This window comes from Mesoplodon bidens (assembly GCF_964165515.1).
Source record: "Mesoplodon bidens genome assembly, chromosome: 4".
NCBI classification, from domain to species: domain Eukaryota; kingdom Metazoa; phylum Chordata; class Mammalia; order Artiodactyla; family Ziphiidae; genus Mesoplodon; species Mesoplodon bidens.
This window is the reverse complement of record NC_138160.1, coordinates 72,295,588-72,317,465: the sequence shown is the minus strand read 5'-3', so window position 1 is coordinate 72,317,465 and position 21,878 is coordinate 72,295,588. Positions and strand designations below refer to the sequence as shown.

Here is a 21,878-nt window from a genome sequence, read left to right as displayed (position 1 = left end):
GAACTGATTTTAAAGTTTATTTAAGTTTATTTAACTCAAAGAACCACAATGTGACCAGGGGCTGCCATATTGGTAGCAGCTTATAGCTTCAAGAACATGACAAGATAAACATTCTACATCTTTGATTTATTCAGCCAGGTACAGCACTACGCCTTTGGAGCACTAATCTTCCCAGAGCTCCATAGACAGATAGAAAAACAGCACAGGCATTTCCACTTCGTGATGATAATTTAGCAAGAGATCCCCGTACTGTTCTCACGTGCAAACCAATAAAGAGAGATGGGAGAGGAAAGGAAATTTGGGGGATTTTTTGTGTTTTCTCCCTCGTATCCCATTTCTCCTTGTAGTTTGTGGCCTTTCTCTAGCCAAGATGCGTACATATCCACTGAGGGAGCTTCACTGCTAGAGCCAACGGTTGGTTGCTGGTTTTTTAAAACAGTCCTATGGACCCCCCGAGGGCTTGGGCTAATATATCCAGCTCAGGGACCCCCGTCCTTTCCTCCCGGTGTGCCAGGTGAGAAAGCAGGCTGGCTGGCGCTGGACCCGGGCGGCGGCCCGACCTGCGCGCACCACCCCCTCACTCTCCCAGGCTTGCGAAGTGCTGCAGCGGAGCGCTCGGGCCGCCTGTGCCGCCGGCCGCCGACCGCGTGCCAGCGCTTTGTGCACGTGCGTGGGTGGGCTCACTCTGTGCGTGGCTCGGCGCTTGCGCCCAGAGCTGCGGGGTCGTCTTTCGCCAACCGAGGGTAAATATCCTCCAGGTTCCCCCACCAGACCAGTAGGGCACCTCCCCTGACGCCGCCACCGCCCGTTTCCAAAACCCACCCACCACCGTTGCGTCCTCCTCCGTTCCCGGGAGCCCGCCACGCGGCCTCCTCGCCAAGCCACCGGCCGTTTGCCTCCCCCGCCAACCCGCTCCCAAGCGGTGACTTCCCCGCTCTAGACGCTACCCGGTGCACGCCCCGCCGAGGCAGCTCGGCCTCCCCTCCGCACGCCCAGGCCCAGCAGGCCCCCAGAAGGGCCGGAGCCCGCTTCCTCCTCGCCTGGGGCGTTCGCACGTGGCGCACTCACCCCCTACCAGCTGCCTCCAAGCTCTAGACACGCTCCCGGGAGGGAGCCCCCGCTCAGCTCCGTCCGCGCGGGGAAAAGTGGGTGGGGGTAAGTGGAGACCGACACAGAAAGGAGGGTATAGGTGGTGAGAGCGGTGTTAAGAGGGGAGGACCGGCAATAATTGGCTGGCTTTGCGGCTGCTGCGCCTCTGCTGAACGCCTAGCCAGCGAGGATTCACTTTCCACACAAATCAACCTGAGGGACTGCCGCTGCCCGCAGTCAATAACTCAGCGGACTGAGCTGCTGAAACCAGAGGCGTCCCGGGTCTGGGTCTTTAAAAGGGGCTGTCCGTCCGGACTGAATCCCAACCTTGTTCTTCCCAGACAAAGGAGTGGGCGCCAAAACGCAGGGCGGTATTTTTAACCCCCATGCCTACCCCGATCCCATGTAAAGATCTTTTAAAATTAAAGGGCACACACATAGAGGTATCTAGAAAAAACAGTTAAAAGGGGAAGTGTGAAAATCCTTTCTTTGAATTGAAGTGTTCTGTGATATTTCAAGAAATGGGTTAGAATCAATGTTCCGAAGAACATTTAACAATTTTGTAAATAAAACGTAAAGCCTATTAAATTTAGCCATGCATATGGTTACTTTTTAATGAACTATACATTCGCAAGAAAATTAGTGATCAAGCCTTATTTGGGCATACTGATCCAGGAAAAGGAAGAAATGTATCATAATTTGTAGTGGCATTTTAAAAAGCTTTAACATAGCTTTCAGACATTATTTCATGAAGATTGCATTTCTGTAAGGTGAAAAGGCCCTGGGAGATGTGTATTATGATTCCTGCTTAATAGACTGTAAAACCAAGCAGAGCTGGGAGAATGGTAATTCACCAGGTCACCTAGTACTGGCTACCAAGTTGAGACTAACTCACTGTGGGCCTGAGTCTAAAAGGCTAAACTCACCTAACACCCCTAAAATAAAAGTGGCCAAAATTCTTCATTTCTCCTTGACTGTGAAGCAACTTAAAAATAAAAATAAACTTAAGAATGTCAACCCAAATATAGAGGCTTTGTAAGTCTTAATGACTCTTGACTATGAAAAGTCTTCTTGCTAATACAAATGGGAAAATGGTTATTGACCTTCATGGTTTGATATGTCTCAAGGTTGGGAGGACTAGACCATTCTGAAACCAAGGAAAAGTCCATTTGTGTGCTCAGAGTCATTGAAAGCTGGCTTCAAATGGAGACTAGAACACAAGAGCCCTTGTCTGTACTCAGTACAGTTAAACACTCCTTGGAAGGATCAGGTATTATTGGTAATAGAATTCATTAAGTGTACTGAATTCACATCCTTAATCCCAAAGTATTAAAATTGGCTTTTAAGCATATAAAAAAGCCCTTTTAGCAACTTTAGTTGCAACTTCAGTATCCCAACTAGACAAATTTTGTTAGCTTGGAATATGATGGATTTGACATTCTTCCTTATAATTCTTCATCAGATATTAAAATATACAAAAATAAAGATAAATATAGGATCTTTAGATATGAGATAAAGGATATGATTAAACCTTGGCTTGGAATAACAAATCCTTTTTATATTGCAGATTCTCAATCACAAGCAGTCCATATGGTGTATACTGTGCATGGACTGAGGCCGTACCTAAAGAATTTTTGAAGTTTAACTATTTGGCACTACTTATATTACAGGTTATAGGTATTATCACAATGATCATTTTAATTATTTTATATTCAGTATACATTCATTTGGCTTAAAATTAGAATTAACATTAATGTTAGTTCAGATTCAAAATTTTAGAAATAAATTAATCTGAATGTATTTTGGTATCAACATTCTTTAAAAAAAATTTTTTTAACTATTTACCTTGTACTTATGCATCTTAAGGTGCCAAAGAAGAGTTGCAAACTGTGAAGTAACTTCTATGAAGAGATGAAGTGAAGAATGGAAGGCAAATGACTGTATGTGTATGTGGTAAGTGCTTCACGTTTGTTATCATCCATCACAAAGTTAATTCATAAAGGTAAAACTGCCAAACTCTTTGTCATTAGGTACTTACAATGTTAACATGTATAAAAGTGATAGAGTCTTGCATAACCATTAGGTGATTTATTATATAGCAATACTATACCATTTTGCTTAAAGCTCTCATGTCACCTTTCAGGGCATACCTTTGCAAGTCTGTTTTACAATTAATCCATTTCAGGGGAAGTTTTGTGTGTCATCTCTACTGTAACTATAAAAAGATATAACATTTTTTTATGCTCTTGGAATTTGTATCTTACTACTTTTTATATCTGAACTTATATGTTCAGTTATCATGTTTGTGTTGAAAGTATTCTGGCTGAAGAACAGATACTATACAGTTGAATAATATTGAGGGGTAGATTAATCTATAGACTTTCTGCATTTTAGGGTGGGTTGCTGTGGCAACCGCCCCAGCTTACTTTAGAATAATTTTTTAAAGCTCACTTCAAGAGCTACACCCAGCGTGGGCCAAGCTTAAAAGCAGGCAGACCCAGAGCACAGGTAGACTGCTGATTTAATGTAGGGAAGTAGTAAGAAGTGGAGGGTGGAGTAAGATGATATGCAACCCTGAACAGAAATTAGAAATGAGCTTTCCCTAGAGTTAAATCCTGAGTCACGCTCTCTGTAACTTCTGTGGCACTTTAGTTAAATATATTGCTAAACGATTCTTTGGGAGGAAAAAACAAGTTAATATATATTTACATGTTTAATAAAGCACTTATGATACTTATTTAATGAAGGAAATATTTGGTGATTGGGAAGAAAAAAAGCTGGTTTAAATAGTACATCAGTCCCAGACATCATTTTCTCTTACAGGAAATATCACCTTTTATTTAACAGGATAGGCCACTAGCTTCCAATTGGCTTAAAGGGTACAAGAATTTTCTACTTTCCAATCATAGAACTGGAATAGATTGGAGAAATCATTTAATGCGTAAGCAAACTGAAGCCCAGAAAGGACACGCTCGTTAGTTGGGCACAAATCTTGAACCAGAGAATCCAGGCCTCCTAACACCTAGTACGTGCTTCTCCCGACACCAGAAAATACTCTCATCCTAGCCAAGTACCATTTGGTGGCCAGGATCAGGATGATTTTGGTTTAAAAAAAAAAAAATCAGAAGTATTTAAAGATGAACGCAAAGCATGTCTTGGATTAACCACTTTGTGGATTACCAGTGAATAATTTTAAGTCTCAGGTGGCTTTCTTCTATTGTATATTTCTGCACACTTCTGTTCCACTTCAACTATAAAGGCTCATGGGAGGGAAACAAATGCTAATATTAACTTAGGTCACACATAATTAAGAAGCTAAATCTGCTGAGGGGAATATCTTATATTTTAAAAGGCCAGCTGTGATATAATCCAGATCTAAATTATTTTCAAACTATCCACAATGTGGGGTTATACATACATTTGAATACTTGTATTATCATTGATAGTTATGGGTTTGTTATAATGTTTATTATTAAATAATTCTTAAAAATGTTAAAAGGTAAAACAGTTTTCTTTTTGAAGGAAAATAAAACTAAAGAGTACTGTGGTGAAAGTCATGTATTGCCTATGTCTTATTTGCTCATGTAAAATAAGCTGTTACAATTCATTATGTTAATTTCAGACATTATGGCAATAAACAAATGTTCCTACAAACAATTTGCCTTGTCAGGACGTTTGTGAATCTCGAAAAATTAACTTCCAGCCTTTATAGACATATCTTAGTATTCAAAATGTCAATGCACCTTTAAATATTTGGATTTTTTTTGAAGTTGTACCTTAAATGAAAACCTGATACAGATTATCTCTGCCATATTATTAAAATGAATTCATGGTAGTAGCAAACTCACCCGATGAAAAGCAAACAGGCAAACAAATATATTGTAGATACTAATCTGCAAGAAATAATAGTATTTCAGATAGTTTTTGCTTTGTGACAGTTTGCCATGCTCTCCTATAACAATGGCAAAAGATTCATCGATTCTGGGCTGATAGTCACAATGGAGATGAGCCAGAAGCCTGAAGATTATTCAGATCTAGTTGTACTTGCCTGTAAAATCAACCTTCCCCTTTCAAGTGAAGCCTTGGGGCAGACACCTAAATGTTGAGCCCACTCTTCTGAGAAAAGCTACTCAGATCAAATAGCCCCTATAATGAAGAAGGAGGCTTTTTGATTCACACTGCCCTCATGCATTAAAATAGTCTGGAGGCACAGTGCAGAATTTAACGTGAAATAGAACTAGTCATTGAGTTAAACACATAGTGCTGAGAAGAATTTTTTTTAAGTGAGGAAATATCTTTAATTAGCTAGATATTTCAGTATACTACTATTGTGTACTCTGGTACATTCAGTATTTTTATTTCCCCAATGTATTTTCTCTTCTTCTTTTCACAATATTAAAAATTTTTTAATTTGGTTTAAACATTTTATATAGTCTGTAGTTCTAGTGGCATGTAATCTTATCTTTTCATGGTTTGTTTACTAGTTGGTATATTTTATCTTTGGCTTTATTGGGCGTGGTGTAATTGGCTAGGGAGGGGAGGTGCTCAATCCCTAGTAGCCTTTCCTAAATCTTGAATATTAACCTTTTTTTTCTTTTTTGATAAGGAAAAGTATTTACTGGGCTTAAACCTTAATATAAGTATCTTCCTTATCAGTCCCTATTGCTGCTTCCTGTGCAGCTGAAACTCTTCAGGATAAGTGAAGTCATCAGCTATCGGATAGGAAAGCCTAATGCATTTGGGAAGTTGGTTTAGTTTACATGTTAATGCCTTGGATAAAATCCAGTAAGGTGTGGAAGAGATATTATGGGAGAAGGGAGGGGGAAATCTCCGAGGAAGCTGCCGCCTCGGTAAATATTTCCAACCTGATTAGAAAGTTCATGGCCCGGAGATGAAGTCGAGAGTTCAAATACTGGTAATCCTTTTATTATTTTGTACATTACTAACACTTGAGAAGCGTTTCGGCTCCCTTTCTAGCCCTCCAACCTCTCAGGGCCGAAACCCGCGTATTCTGGGCGTGAAGGAAAAGCGCGCTGGAATCGAGTGCTGCAGACATCCTGGACTGGGGCTTTTACGCGTGAGTAACGGAGGAGCGCTCGGACCGGTAGAAGAACGAAGTGGTTAACGCGTCTCCAAACTGGGGGGGGGGGGGGGGGAGTCACAAGAGCAACTATTAGGGTCGCGCTCCTATTGGTCAGAGGAAAGATCCCGACTTTAGAAGGACTTTCCTGCAGGCTGGCTCGCAGCGTCCCTGGGGAGCGAGCGCGCAGCAGCCGGAGACGGTTCTCCGAGCGTCCTCGGCGGCGCCGGTAGTGAGCAGGGAGCCAGCGCACGCGGCGTTGTCTTCATTTCGAGCAATAAAGAATTGTCATTAGGTTTGCGTATGGCATATGCCATTACCCCACCGTAAAACTAAAATTAGCAAAATGTCAGGAATGGAAAGATTGATTCACCAAGATGCAATTATCATTTAAAAGTGCTTGATTGAGGTACTGATGTTCAGTGATTTATTCTGCATACCATATACATAATTAAAGTAGTGTAGTGGAGTAATTTATCAATCTAGTTGAGACGGGAGGGGTGAGGAGGGAACTGCTGTTATGTTTGTTTTATTAAAATGCTCCGAGGTCTGGTCCCGCCCCCCTTTTGCAAGAGTGAAACTGATGATTTCTCCAGCTCTTGAGAGAGAGAGTCAACGGTTTGGGATTGTGAGGGAGAGAGAGGAAGAAGGCAGCGCGAGGCAAAGGCAAAGTCAAGGACAAAATAAAATAAAGGACAAGAAGGCAAGAGGCACTTCATGGGATGTGCTGCTTAGAACCCCAAGCCGCGTGCTCCGTTTTCCCTGCCACCCCCGCCTCCCCTCCCAACATCCTTCCACTCCCCCCGCCCCCCGCCTTTTTTACGCGATGTTTCAAAGGCTGAGAGCGGCTCGCCTTTTCCCATTCGTCTTCTGTCACTTCCTTCCTGGACGCAGTTTTCTGGACGAGTCTGGTTACTTTTAATCCTGCGGGCCGCTGAGAGCCACTTTCTCCTCCTCCTCCTCCTCCCCTTCCTCCCCCTCCTCCTGCTGCTTGGAGCGGCCTCGGCGCGCGCGAATGCGCGTCCCCGAGCGCGCCTCCCCCGCGCGCGCTCCTTCCTCGCGCGCGCGCGCGCACACACACACACACACACACATACACACACACACACACACACACATCGTCTCCAGCTCTCTGCTCGCTCTGCTCGCAGTCAGACACTTGAGCACACGCGTACACCCAGACATCTTCGGGCTGCTATTGGATTGACTTTGAAGGTTCTGTGTGGGTCGCCGTGACTGCATGTTTGAATCAGGTGGAGAAGCACTTCAAGGCTGGACGAAGTAAAGATTATTGTTGTTGTTGTGTTTTTTTGTTTTTGTTTTTGTTTTTTTCTGTCTCTCTCTTAAGAAAGGAAAATATCCCAAGGACTAATCTGATCGGTTCTTCCTTCATGTAAGTACCTCTGACATTTCTCCAGGAAAATAGAAGTAGCCGGGGTATTGTCTCTGAAATCTGCATCATTATATTCTACGGCACTGGGTCTATCGTTGTGCCTCTTTGAAGGCTTGAAGTTGAGGCTTGTGCGTTCTCTTCTTAGATTCCATGATTTCCTTGTGTGTTGCTGAAAGTAACTTTTTAGATAGTCCTATCTGTTTGCCATCAGTTATTGAAATCACTCCTGACTCGTTCTTGTCACATCAGTGTGTTTAAAGTTTCATGAAGTTAGTTCACATCATTAGCATGTTTGATATGGTGGAGCATGTGGAGCCTGGTGGACTTTAATATTTCACAGAATGTTCTGTGACCTTGAAGTACATGCCTTAAGATTTAGCCATTAGTTCACTGTGGAAAGATGCTCCTATGGGTCCCACCAAAGACTGATTTGCTTTGGGTTATGCTTCTGAGCCACTAAATCTTGGGATTAGTTTGAGCTAAAGCATGGCTGTCTGTCAGAGTATACCTTTGTGCATCTCCTTCCATTACCAAAGTGCTGGCTTGATAGAGGGCTTCTTAACTGGTGTAGACAAAAAGTAATACACTGGCCATGGCAGTCTACACATTTCACAATTCTTGTTGGGATTTCAGTATGTGCATTGCTCTTTATGTCAAGTCAAATACATAGCTGTTTAAAAACAAATAAGGTTAAGTCACTTAAATTGCCTTCTGTTTGGACTTTGGATGAAAGTTACCAAACTCAGTGATAAAGTTTGGCACAAAGGAAGTATATGTAGACATGGCACATTGTTTATTGTGTTATTAAATATTATGCAAGTATTTAAATTTAATGTTAGTGTTATCTCCTTCCCAGAATATGGCTATTCATTCTTAAAGGAAATTGTATGTCTGAAACATGTCTGAGACTATTCTAGGTCCACTAGTTACCATTTTGGGAGAAAAGCCCTTTTTCTTCACATTTTAGGAATGTGTGTCTTTTGTATAAAATTCCTTTATATGTAAATGCTGACAGTATAAAGCAGAATCAGGCTCTCTGCCAGTTCTTTAACGGTCCTCAGTGGAGAATTGCTTTGACACAAAGTGCATTTTACTATTGTGAATCTGATACTAACTCTAATAGTAACTGTCTTGTGAAATAGTTAGTGACTGCCTGTATTTTCTAAGTGCTATAAAAGGAACTCTAGCTACCTCATTATACCAGTCAAAAAGAGTGACCAGCCTCTTTTTCACTGGCATCTTGCAATAGAATTGCGGTTGCAGAGTAAAGATGTTTATGTAGAATATAATAACTCCAATCCCTAGAGACTTGGTAGAACATGGAAATGTGACCACCTGTGAACCCCATTTAACCTCTGTATGCATACTAATTTTAGCTTTAAAGAGATTGACAATCTCCAATTTGAAACTAAAACATCTTATTTAATTTTAAAAATAATATAAGTTTTGGCCAGTCTTTGAAAACGTTGAGTATGTACCAATATGGCACAAGGAGTTTTGGTTGAATATAAGGCAGTTAATAAACCATATTTTTGTCTCCCAGTGTATGCATGAAATTATTTATTAAGTTAAAGAGGTAGTTCTAAAGCAAGTAGATTCAGAACTTGACAGGTAAAAGATGTACATGTCATGTTCCTATCTCAAGACGGAAAAAAAATCTCTAAAGCTAAGTATCTCATTCTCTTTGTAGGAAAGTATATTTGGCTATGTTTTAGACTTCTAACTCATATCTAAAAGTTTTCATCAAAACACACTTTAAACTCAACGTTTGTTTAAGATATGGTCCCCTAGTCGAGTTAAGGAGGCAATAGTTGGCAGTTATCCTTACTTCAGGTTTTACTAAACTTTATAAAAATCTGTTTTTTACTAATGTAATTCACACGGCTTTGGAGTATTTGTGGCATATTTTCCAGACTTCTTACTAAAGACAGTATGTTACCTCATTCATTAATTACACTATTTACATTCTGATTGCTGTGGAACATAGTGAAAGAGAATACTAAAGATGTAACTTTTATTAAATTTTAATCTGTTTCTGGGGTTTAAGTAACAAATTAGCACTTTATAATAAAAAGTCAATTTTCCAGCTTTCCTGAGCTGTTCATGCATTAAAAGTATGCAATCATATATGTTAACTTTTCAGAACAAAAACATATCAACATTAAATACATGAAATTTAAATAACAAGGACTTTACCTTGCCTCTTTTCTTCTTTGTAAACATATTCAATTTTCAAAATTTGGCGGAAAGGGTTCATTCCATTAGGGAAAAGGGCTATCTAATGATTCAAAATTGAATCCTGGAAAAGCATCATGTTTTATATTTTTCAGATGTCTGTGAGTTTCTTCCTTGGCCCTCACTTTACCAAATCAATAAATTGCATAACACTACAACCATATCTTTCCAATAAGTGATTTATTGTATTTAAACTTCTTTTATAAAAAACTGAGCTAAATAACTGCTCGGCATATGTTCACATTATATTTCAAAACTTTCTTGTTTATTGTAGTATATTTTGTGGGTTTATTTCCCAACTCTACGTGCGGTATATTTTGAGTCTATGAAATCTCAGAAAGTGACAAAAATGGGGAAATATCTGTGCAGCAACACTTGTGCTTCATAACAACAAAAAAATAGTTATTAAACAGAGAACCCTGGCTTCAGGGACACGATTCAGAACAACAGAGAAGAATTTCATATGCAATTAAGGATCACAGAGTGGACTTTAAAGAGACTATTAATAAAGTTCTACTTTTTTTTTTCCAAAGCACATCCTCTGAGAAAACACCACACAAATTAATATCTAAAACTTATAAAAATGCACATATTCATTTTATGAATGCAGTGATTGCCTGGGCATAATGAAAAGATTTAATCACTGGTGCTAAGTCTATGTGCTGCATGTGGAAGGGTAGGTGATTAAGATCCCCGTCCTCAGCACTGTACCTTAATCTCATGGGCGCGTGGACTGCCCTGCACTCAGTAAAGCCTGACTGTTCACGGAGATCTGTCATCTTTAGGAAATCAAACCAGATTACAGAGGCGATTCACAAAACCAGGAACGACAACAGAGTCTGTGCACCTTACAAAAGGCGGATTACGCAGTTCACATGTTATTTTGATAGGTCAAAGATAAAAGCTGATTGTTGAGGAACGGCAAGACACTCCAATTTCAAATGATTGCTAGATAAGTATACCACGACCCTGTTGCTTCATCATTATGAAGAGCCATTCAAACAGTAGAAAACTCAGTTTTCAAATGACAGGCTTTCAATAGTGAAATAAGAGAAAATATGTACTTTTTATATACATCCTCATTGCTTTCATTTTAAGTTCCATCACTTCCTTCTGAACAGACTTAAAGTTCTGGATGCTATGTGAAAGTTATTATTATACGTCTTAATTGCAGTAAACATTTTCAGAGGCATTGTAGAGAGCACAAAACAGAATTTGCCAGAAATAAAAGATACTCTCATGGTATTGAGTAACCGAGCAGAAAATGCATGGTAGCCAATAGCCATTATGTTATTCTGTTACCAAATATATTCTTCACAAAAATGTGAAATTACATAGTTAATGAATCCATACATTTGAAATAGATCTTGATAGGTGTTTATTGGTCAAATTATATCTATTTCATGAATGTTTTATAAAGGCCATTCTTTATAAGATATGATGTTTTCAGAGAGATTATTTCAGAGAATAAAGTTTTGGTTTACATAATAACATTTTGAAAACCCCTACTCTTTACGCATCCAACTCTACAGTAATTTCTTGCTTCTTTAAAATTTGAAGTCCTTTTTTACCCAACTGATGCCTCCTAGTGTTTCACACAATAAAACACTAATGAGTCACCCATAAATGTAAACATTGCATTTTCATTGCCTACATCTTCTGTGATACATAAAATTAATATTTATGTGTTTAATTTTCTGTGCATTATTATAATAAGATAGGAAGTGCCAGTGAATGAGATGTTTCATCTGAGTGGATTTGTGGCACACACTAGCAGGTTTTCTTTGACCATAACAATATCTTATTAAGTTTTAATAAGTTTATTACCTTCAGGTCCAGTTTATATATTCACTTTATATCCACTCTTATTCCAAGTGAAAAACATGGGCGGAGTAGCAGAGCTTCCATTTTGTAGGCCTGGAAATTATATAGCTGAGCTCATCTGCAAATGCCTGATGAACAAATTGCAAAAGGACTAACCGTTTCAGTTAAACACTGGAATACCTTAAAAGAGATATCAAATTTTGCTCACACTGTGTCTTTACACTTGTAAATTTCTATGTAAAAATGGATAAATGGAATAAAATTTTACACTTGTAAAAATGGATAAAATGAATAAAAAATAAAAGAGGGTTTAGGAAAATTAAAAGTAAAGATAAATGCACAGATTCCCACAAGTATGGAGTGTGTCTCTTTATTAGAAAATAACAGTTAAAAAAACTTGCTTTGGGAGCATAGTATTCTACATAATAGAAGGAAAACTTGTTGGAAGACAATTTCTCATGACCAGAAAATTGTCAAATGAGGTGGAAGTTAGTGGATACCAACTTTGATGTGAGTTTTCTGTCATTAGGATGGTGAGCGTAGACTTTCAATATTCATGCACTTCTGTGATTTCAGACAACTTTCTGATTCTGCTTACGAAAGATGGATACTTCAGTTTCTGAGTATTTTTTCTTTAAAGTATTTATGAAAGAGAGGAGGCATTCGCCTAATGTCTTAAGTTCAAAGGATGCCCTCAGAAACCTGTAACGTTTATGGGCCTCCTCCTGAGTTGTCATACCACACACAAGTGCACAAAAACACTCACAGATTTCATCCACTAACACAAGTGTTCTGAGCGTCCAAACATAGACATTAGGTTGAGACTGAACGTAGTTCATTTCCGTTACCTCTGTATGCATCAGTTAGTTGTCCTGATTCAGGACACACGCACTTTAACAATATTTGACTCTCATTTAAGATTTTCTAATTTGGTCAGTAATACAGTGCTATTCCAATTCTGTGCATGTTGGACACATTTCAAAGAATGTTAGGGGGTGTGTTTCTTTCGTTCAAGGAAGCAAGCATGTAGAAAGGGGTGGACCTTTCCCACAAGAGCCACATTTCTTCCCTTGGAGAATTGAAGCAAGTATGCAGTATGTAAGTGAATAACAGCATGAGAAAGAAAATAATTTCTAATCATGTGCTATAGTTAGTGAGCAAAGGAAACTGTCAGGTTTTTCTTAAAAGCAGGTCTTATTGATAACCTTTCTCACACTGAAAAAAGTCTATGCTGAAAAAAGTCTGAAAATTTTGTTATTTTAATATTAACTTATGTAAAGTACACTAGAATTAATTTTTCTCAAAAGAAGATTTCAGTAGTAACTATTTTACAGATGTATTGAGGTATAAAGAAGTAAAGAGAGCTAAAAGCATCCATTCCCTATCTCTCTTAAGAATAAATAGATAGCATCAATGTTCTTATGTTAGTTTTTGTCTGTGCAAGAAAAATAATTAAAGAAAATTCTGTAACAAAGAATACCATTGAAAAAATAAGATTATAAAAAAGATTATCCAATATAGCATTATCTCACATTTCTTTGGTATTATTTTAACATTAACTACAAAAAGGAAAGTCATATTCCTACTAAGTATGGAAATTATATGATACCTGTTGTATACATATTTGGGTTTGAGGTGATAACATGAGTAGCATTCGTCATTACCATAATGCATTTGTTGTACATTGTCATTGTATTGCCTAAGTTAAATCTCTGTATTTATTTTAAAAATATAACCAGTCGTAAACAAAGTTCAAAGTATACATGAAGATTATCTTTTGAGGACATTATAAACGAAATTGGTGATATTACAAGCGATAAAAACAGTAAACTAATTATGGGCAGATTTCAACAGGAATCATTACTCTTTAATAATGCAGATGTTATAGAGACTTTATTAATTCTTAATGCTGTAAATCTGAAATGAATGGAGCAATGTTGTTCATCCTGCAAGTGGTTGCGATTCATGTAGAATGACAGTGCAAATCTTCTAGTAATGATTTAAGTAAAGTACCTTAAACTTGTTTCTAGAGACTGGAGAAACTGATCTCTGAAGCAGTCCCTGGTGAGAACCTGCTTTTTCCAAATAGTATCCCGAGTGTGGTCTGGTTTTCCTCTTGTATCTTGTTGTCATAGATAAGATGCACAGGAAGAATTCATATAAATTGTTCTTAGATACCATGGATCTCTAGTGTATTGGATATAAAAAGCAGTAGATAATGGTCTTGATAGAATGCGAAGTGTTTTTTAAAACAGCTAACAACTATCCCTCTCGCTTTTTCACACATCTGTGATTCTTTCAGCGAGTTAGAATGATAGCAAGAGAATGCATCTTTCCCCGAACCCGAAGATAGGCAGCTTTGGCTTAGATATGCTTATTTATTTGCAAAATTAGAAAATAGATTCACAAATGTAAATAAGTGGGGACAGACAAGGAAATTAGTCTACTACTTAATAGAGTAAACATGACTTTTTTTAACCTTCTAATTAATTGTTGACCACGCGTGAGGTATACAACCAAGGCTTATTATGGAAAGCTGGAATTATTGCTGAATGTAACATGAGGGATTGGGATTTCTTTAAAGTAATTTTGAAGATGTGATTATTTAGCAGAAATATGCACTGGAGCATTTTATTTTTAGAAATCATGGTCACACAAGGAAGCCTTTATAGGACCGACTACCTAATTGCAGTCAAAAATCTCTTTAATGAATGAACACACACACACACATACAGAAGAACACACATTTTAAGAATATAATGGCCCTATATTTTTCAATTATTTTTGCCACATTCTTTGTATCTGAACAGAATGTATGTGTCTAAGCAGATGTTTTAAGTTATATCCTTCATGTAGGTGAGTCTGTAAATGTACCATTTAACTTAAATGGCTTTGTGGGAAGGTAGTTTGAGGAGTTTAAAAAGGGAAAAAAAACCCTCCAGTTACTATAGTTTCAGCTCTTTCTTTTTAAAAATAGTAATTACACTCAGGATAAAGAAAGAAAAATAAACTCTTTTAATTCTTTGTAACATCCACAGTTTCTAAGGTAGAGGTCTGATGTATTTTTATTCCTGAATATGCAGGACAGGTACTGGCAGCAGAGCTACAAAATGAAAACTTCCTGGCTGCAGACCAGATACAGCGCACAGTGCCACATCATAAACTTCCCCTCTTCTGTCTCGGAGTGATTTCAGCCCGATGTAATATCCTTTTTTCCCCTTGCGTAGGCTAAGGACCAGAGGGCCTTCTTCCTGGGCAATCGCTTCGGGAAAGGAAAAGCATAACGTTTCCCTTCTATAACTTGAAAACTCTGCCTCTTAAATCACTAAGACATTAACTGCAAAGTGGATTCAGTATGTTTCCTTTTTCTTCCCATAGAGCAGTTTAGAATGCCTAAAACAATAGGTGTAAGATAGAAAATGAGCCCTCTTCCCACCCCCCCTCCTCCAGCACATGCAGGCCCAATCAGATGTCTGTATTTTTTTGTTTTGCAGAGAAAAATATAATGGTTTCTTTTCAATGAAGCCTGTGCATTATATTCCAGATATGTTAGGTCATTTTGTGATGCAAATTAACATTGAATCGTTTTTGTACTTATCTCGGGAAATAGCAATGTTCTACCACAATACGTGGCACTACAGTAATTTTTATTGATAAACACTCACACTTTTAATGATTACTAGGTCAAAATACAAAGGGAGAAAATATGGGCTTTAGTTTTCAGATTTGGTTTATACTCTTCATTTGAAAGGTACCGTGTAAGTAATGTGCTTATTACTATGCAAAATACATCAGCTTCTAAATACCTGCATTAATATTCTTTGCATTTGAAACTGTAGTCTGAAAACTCGTACTTCTCCTTGCAAAATAGAGTAAAAAATTGTTAAAACCAGTCTTTAATTACCAGTTACATTTTCAGCCGTTACAGTGTGATTTTTAAAAATAATTTCTAGCTGCCATGGCACCTTTCAATCAGTGGTAGAATTCTTATTTGTGTGAAGTGTAGTCAAATTACTGCCAGCACACCTTTCTAAAACTAGCCTTCTCTTGTAGAAATGTATTAAGTGAGAGCCTTAAGTAGAAAGTGTTACTACATAATAAATATTTGTTCCAACTTTATTTTTAAATTAGATTATTGATTTAATAGTATACAAATAGCATATAAATGTTAGTTTATTTAGTAACCCACTAAACCAATTATTAATTGCCTATATAAAATTTACCGGATAAGACCAACAGTTAAACGTAATTTAATTTTATTTCTCCTTAAACTAAAATAGATAAGAAAGATAATTTTAATTACATTTGAATATCAAGCAACTATTTTCTGTGGATGCAAATATTTCCTCATAAAATGTTAAGAAATTAACACAACATGGATCTTAAAATGTAAAAGGTAATTCGTAAGAGTATGATCACGATGGCCTATTCTTGCCGTAGGTGTTATGAGCAAGTGCCCTACACCTGGCACACTTTCAAGGCCCATTAGCAAGAGGAAAAAATGTTAAACTTTTTTTTTGCATATATTAATATACATAGGAGTCAATAATTTTTTGACATATATTTCTTAGAAAATTAAACATCCTATTTAAAGATTCAACCTTTAAAATTATGCTTTCATTTAGGATATGGTACGAGACTTCTTTATCTTCTTGGAATTCTCTTGAACCATAGGATAATTTGAATCATCACCACTGGATAAATATTGTTAGACACATTGCAAAGTTTCAGTTGTTCAGTATGTGCACTGGATAAATTTTTAATTGAAAATGGATTATCTTGCTCTATAAATATTATAAAACTATATGTGATTAAAACATTAATCTCTTGGAGGTTCCTGAAGTAGGTAATTCTCTGGGCAAGAATTTAAAATTTTTTAAACTGTTAATGAGTAAATTACCAAGTACTTCTTTTAAGCTGCCTTATTTCTATTCACATTTGACAAACCTTACTAAGTTCTCAGATGGTCTTTAAGTAAAGGTTTTGTGGTCCAGAAAGTCGATCTTTTCACCCTTCTTCTGTAACAGTTAATATAAATATGTTTAAAAGGTATAAACCCAGACATAGTTTCGTCAGGATTATTTTTCTTAACTAAATGAAGACGAACAAACCTGGCTATTTTTTTTAAAAGTGTATCTATTTGTTCATTTCTAGTATTTATCAAAAGACCACTTTTAACCTGGAGTCTGTCTAGGTTATAGGTTAAGGAAATAATTTTGACTATGTTTTTCTTTTCTTTCACCTTTGAGTTTTTCTCCCCCCTATATAAACCAAAAAGAAAACTTCACAATGGCATTAATGGATTTGTAAAGGGCCGGGTAAGGTACTCTGAACCATTGCTTGTTTCCTTACTGTCCTTTGGTTGAAATGAATGGGCAATGTCCCTGCTAGGGCTATTTGATCTTTCTTGAGTTAGTGTGAGCACTATATGATATTTTTTGACTTCTCTCATTTTTTAGCTTCAGAAATCAAAGAATTCTTGACTTCGTTCTTTTCTTCAATTTTTATTGTTTTTGGATTCTCTCCTGAGTTCCCATCTTGCTTCAGAATATTTGGTATTGTGAGAAAGCAAGTGCACTTTTAACTTGTTCTGACTACACGTGTGAGATCATAGAATTGTTTCAGGTGTTAACTTACCTTCTTACACTTGAGAGATGGATGTGGTTCATCACAGCCCAATGCCATGTCACGAAAGAGCTCCAGACACTGATCTTGAAGCAACAAAGGCTGCAGAATGGTGTCTTCGTAAGGAAGCACTGATGGCTTTAGAGTCAGTGAATGGTATGTCCACGGCAAAAATGCACAGCATTATGAAGTCTGAGGAGATGGTACAGTTATTGGACTAGTTGAACCAAATTATGGCCTTGATTATGTTAAATGAAGTGTTGGGCCAAACCTCCAAGGTGTGTGTGTGTGTGTGTGTGTAGAGGGGGAGGTGCGTGGGGAAGAGCAAAGAGAGTGAGAGACAAAAAGCCTGAGAGGATGAGGATGAATGCAAGTGAAAGAGAAAATCAGTTCTTTTGATTTGCAGACATAAAGAATTTGAAGACCACATTGCCATACTTAATACCATTTCTTTAATTTTACATATGTGTGCTATTAGACAAACAGACTCGTAAGCAATACAGAGTAATGGTTAAGAGCAAAGACCAAACTGGGTTCAAAATCCAGTCTTCCATTTACTGGTTAGTGGCTGTAGGTAGGTTATTTAACCACCAGAAAGCCTTGGTTTCAGTAACTGTAAAATGGGGATAATAATACCACCCACCTCTTAGAGTTGTTGTAAGGATTAAATGGGATAATACATATAAAAATGAAAGTAAGTGATAAGTAATTAGTAAGTTATTATCATATCATTACACTATATTTTAATCATTTTATCTTCCTGCCAATGATGATCACTTAGAAATGCCTGGTGGAATAATTATTTTGAACTTTCTTTTTTCAATAATACTTTCATACCATTAAAACTGAGTCACTTTTAGGGCAAGTCTCTAATTCTGATGTTATATGAGGTCAATGCTAATGATCCCTCAGTACAGTATACTCCAAGAAAATCAAAATCTTTCACAGATCAGATGTTATTAGAGAAATATCACATTATTTTTAGAACTAGAAATGGAAGCAAAGAAACAAAATAATTTCATCTATGATTTTTAAAAGTCATTTATTGAAAGTTCTGAATTCCACATAGATTATTGCTTAGTTTTAATAAAAATTCAGTTTGGAGGAAGTGTTTGAGGTACATAGAGTTATTATGTGGTTTTAATAGTGAAAACAGCCTCACCAAGGGTTCTAAAGGGTTTTTTTTCTCTTAGCATTAGTATTAACCATTTTTGAAGGATTTATTAGTATTCTTTATTTTTCTTATTACATAATTTTGATTGTATGTGGAGATAAATTAATTTGTGAAGAATGAATGTCATTTTACTCATCTTTCTATTCCTTCACAATCACTCTTGCATATAATAGGTATTCTATAGATATTTGTTGAATAAATTAATAAATTTTGTTTACTTGTAAAGATAAAATGCATTTTTATTGGAAGAATTAAAAAATAAGTAAAAGACACTTCTATCATCCTTTTTTCCCCAGATTTGAGGGATTGTTCATTTTAATTATAGTTTGTCAACTTTGAGGTGACAAACAAATGAACTTATCTTAATCTGGGTATTTTCTTTATGTGAGAAGAAATATAAAGTGGTACAGAAAATGCAGAAATTTACCTGAGGATTACACCTTTTGATAACACAAATAAACAAATTTAGGTAAGATGTGGTTGAAAATGGGAATAAATCTGGTCTCAGAGTCTGCTTACCACTTTTTTGTTCTGCTTTTATATTCACTTAATTTCTCAAAAAAATTCATATTTTGGATGACAGGTAGTGTCGATGAGGCCTGCCCCGTTTAGACAGCCTGTGGAGTTGCAACCACTTGAAATTACTCTCATGCTCTTGAATAACACCCCTCCAGTGTGCACCTTGCATTTTGGCTTTCTTTTCTAGCCCTGTTTTAATGCCTGGCTAAAGAGTGCTCAGTGCAAGGAATACTTGCAGAGTGGACTTCCCTATGGTAAAACAGCATGGACAGCTCCCAACACTGCAATCAAGGATGCCTCTAAAAGCTTTAATTTAAAAATAATAATAATAGTAATAATAAGTCTGCATGAAGATGATGGAGCCCTCTAAGGCACATGGGCTTAGAGAATTATTCCCATCTGCAACCCCCTCCCCCTGCTTAGTAGCCCTTTCCAGGGTTATGATTACTGGAAAATGGCTGTTAATCACCAGATTTTTTTTTTTTTTGACTGCAGCTGCTTCAGTCAGACTACTAATCTATTAAACAACTTCGTCTCCAGTTTAAAATTTGCATTGTATACTGTATAGAATAAATTTTCATTGTAATCAGAGCATGCAAGAGAACTTCCTTATATGATTTATAGAAGCACATTTGTTTTTATGTATGGACCTCTCTAGCGCTATTGAGCCAACTATTTAAACAATACTGTGGTAGATCAGCATAAAATCAAATATTGTAGGACTATTGAGTGCAAGCAGCATTTACAACAGTCACATTTGCAGAACGTTTGAAGTGTGATATCCCTAGCACTTGTCAATATACTACCCATATAATTCAGAACTTAACCCAGATATTTAAAATTTGACTTGAACCTGAAAAGGTTTTTAGAAGTTTAGCATTCTCTTACCAGACTGTGGTAGAGTGGTTTGGCCTCTTTTTCTACCCTAATGCTTATTATATTTGCTATAATTTGAAGAAATAATCCAAAACCTGAGTCAATATTTAGTGCAAGGAGAGGACAAACAGTTCTAATTTACAAAGGACCCTCCCTTTTAAAACACATTCTTAATATGTTAAATTGACAGGCTACAAGAGGAGGTTGGATGAAGTTCATCATGTTGGAAAGAATGTTTCAATTAAAGTTGAGCACTTTCTCTTCCAGGTCTTTTTTTTTCTCCATTTTTTATTTGCTGTGCCAAGGTATCCATGTGCGTTTTTCCACTGTCATCTGGCTCATTCCCAGCAGATGCACACAATCTGTTCTGCTGTCACTAACAGGGTTCAGTTTATGAAAAGAATGTGTCAGAACATGCCACTATAGTCACTTTTACAGGTTTTTTTTAAGAGTAACTGAGAATATATGCGTTGCCCTAGTTTTATTGTACTCAGCCTTAAAGAGATTTCTAAGAAACTTTTATAATATTCAAAGGCCAAAAGCTTTCTTCCAAACATATTTTTGACCACATATTTACTTTTAATTAAAAATAAAATTTTAAAAGTTCACAGACATCTATAATGATGGACAGAATGTATTGTTTTTACATTTAAGAGTAGATTTTTATAGGAATGTTTAAAATAAACCAAAGATTTTTATGAAAAATCAAATTTCGAATTACAAAATTTATTTTATAATCATTAAATTACATATACTAAAAACAAGCCTACTTTCCTACTCAACTCAAGGATTTATTTTTTTAAATATTGTGATATACTATTTAGTATCAGTTATTTGACTTGACAGTATTGATTTCCTTAAGTCTTTGATATCATTAAATTAAATCAGAAGCAGTTAAACTATCAAATACACTCTTATTCTGTATAAAGACATTTGATAAACTGTATTCTCAAAGTAATGTAACATTTCTCCTTTGTAGATGTTCACATTTTAAAAGCATAATAGGTAAATATTTCTGCACTTAATTTTTACTTGCTAAAGTGTCTCTATTCCTATCAAAGATTCTAAATAAAAATTCAGAGTTTTGTTGTCTTCTTCATATAAAGCAATTTCTCTGTTAAAGAAAAACTGAGCAATGGAAACTTACACTTATTCCTGAAATAATGAACTTAATAAGTTAGCAGAATTTGAAGTTTATGTGTAGTTAGTACATACTGCATATATATGCACGTGCAGATAGATAATGGACACATTTACATTTTGTGTACAGATCATGGTATTTAAGTATCTCCAGAATTGAAGATTTTTAAATGTACTTAAGTGCTAATTGTAGATTTTTAAAATAATTTTTTATATGAAGATCAACTCAGAGTTCAGGAAAATTAAACATTTTAAATCAAAGTTATAATTCATATGAACTAAAAATAAAGATTCAGAAACTGTATCAATGAATAATCACATAGAAATTAAGCATTAATTATATATATTTATATAGGAAAATTAGTTATTAGGTTTCTACATAAAGAAAATTTATGAAATACATGTTAAGATGTAATTTATGTCATTTTTCTGATTATGAAACTGATATATTGCCACATATAGAACTCAAGCAATACACATAAAGAGACCTTTTTGAAACAACTTTGCAGATTTAAGCAAGAAAATAATTTTCTTGGCACTCAATGGCTCCGTTGTCACATCATGTAGATTAACTGCTAAATTGTCTTTCTAGAGTTATATCAAATGACTGTTATAGTAGGTTTTCTTAATACCTGAAGAAAGAAAAATCCTTGTTGATTATATTTCAAATATAGTAATGTATACATGTCTATCGTAAGTTGATTTTGTTATATTTTTGATGATGGGAACAGGGCACATATATTTAAGATGAGTGACAAAGGTCAGTTCTGGAGGTCACTTTTTCTTGCCAACATTTTAATTTATTCATGACATTACATGTCAGATAACTTTAGTTTTTAACTAGTCTGTAGGTATTTGAATTGTTTAGTTTTGGTAATCCTGAATATTTGCTCTTGGGATAAGAAGGCTATTCTATACCAAGA

The 21,878-nt window shown here is 36.4% G+C and overlaps 1 protein-coding gene across 5 annotated transcripts in view; it reads left to right on the top strand.

Annotated features, from left to right (window-relative positions):
- Window positions 1-6,030: 6,030 nt before the first annotated feature.
- MEF2C (myocyte enhancer factor 2C) overlaps window positions 6,031-21,878 on the top strand; it is a 150,024-nt gene continuing 134,176 nt past the window's right edge. For 2 of the 5 annotated variants that reach the window (XM_081231553.1, XM_081231552.1), the window contains exon 1: window positions 7,262-7,562. The gene's annotated coding sequence lies outside the window, so the exon portion shown is untranslated. Of the gene's footprint in view, window positions 6,167-7,257; window positions 7,563-21,878 lie in introns of those variants that run through there. The other 3 variants (XM_081231556.1, XM_081231558.1, XM_081231557.1) reach the window with 3 other exon arrangements.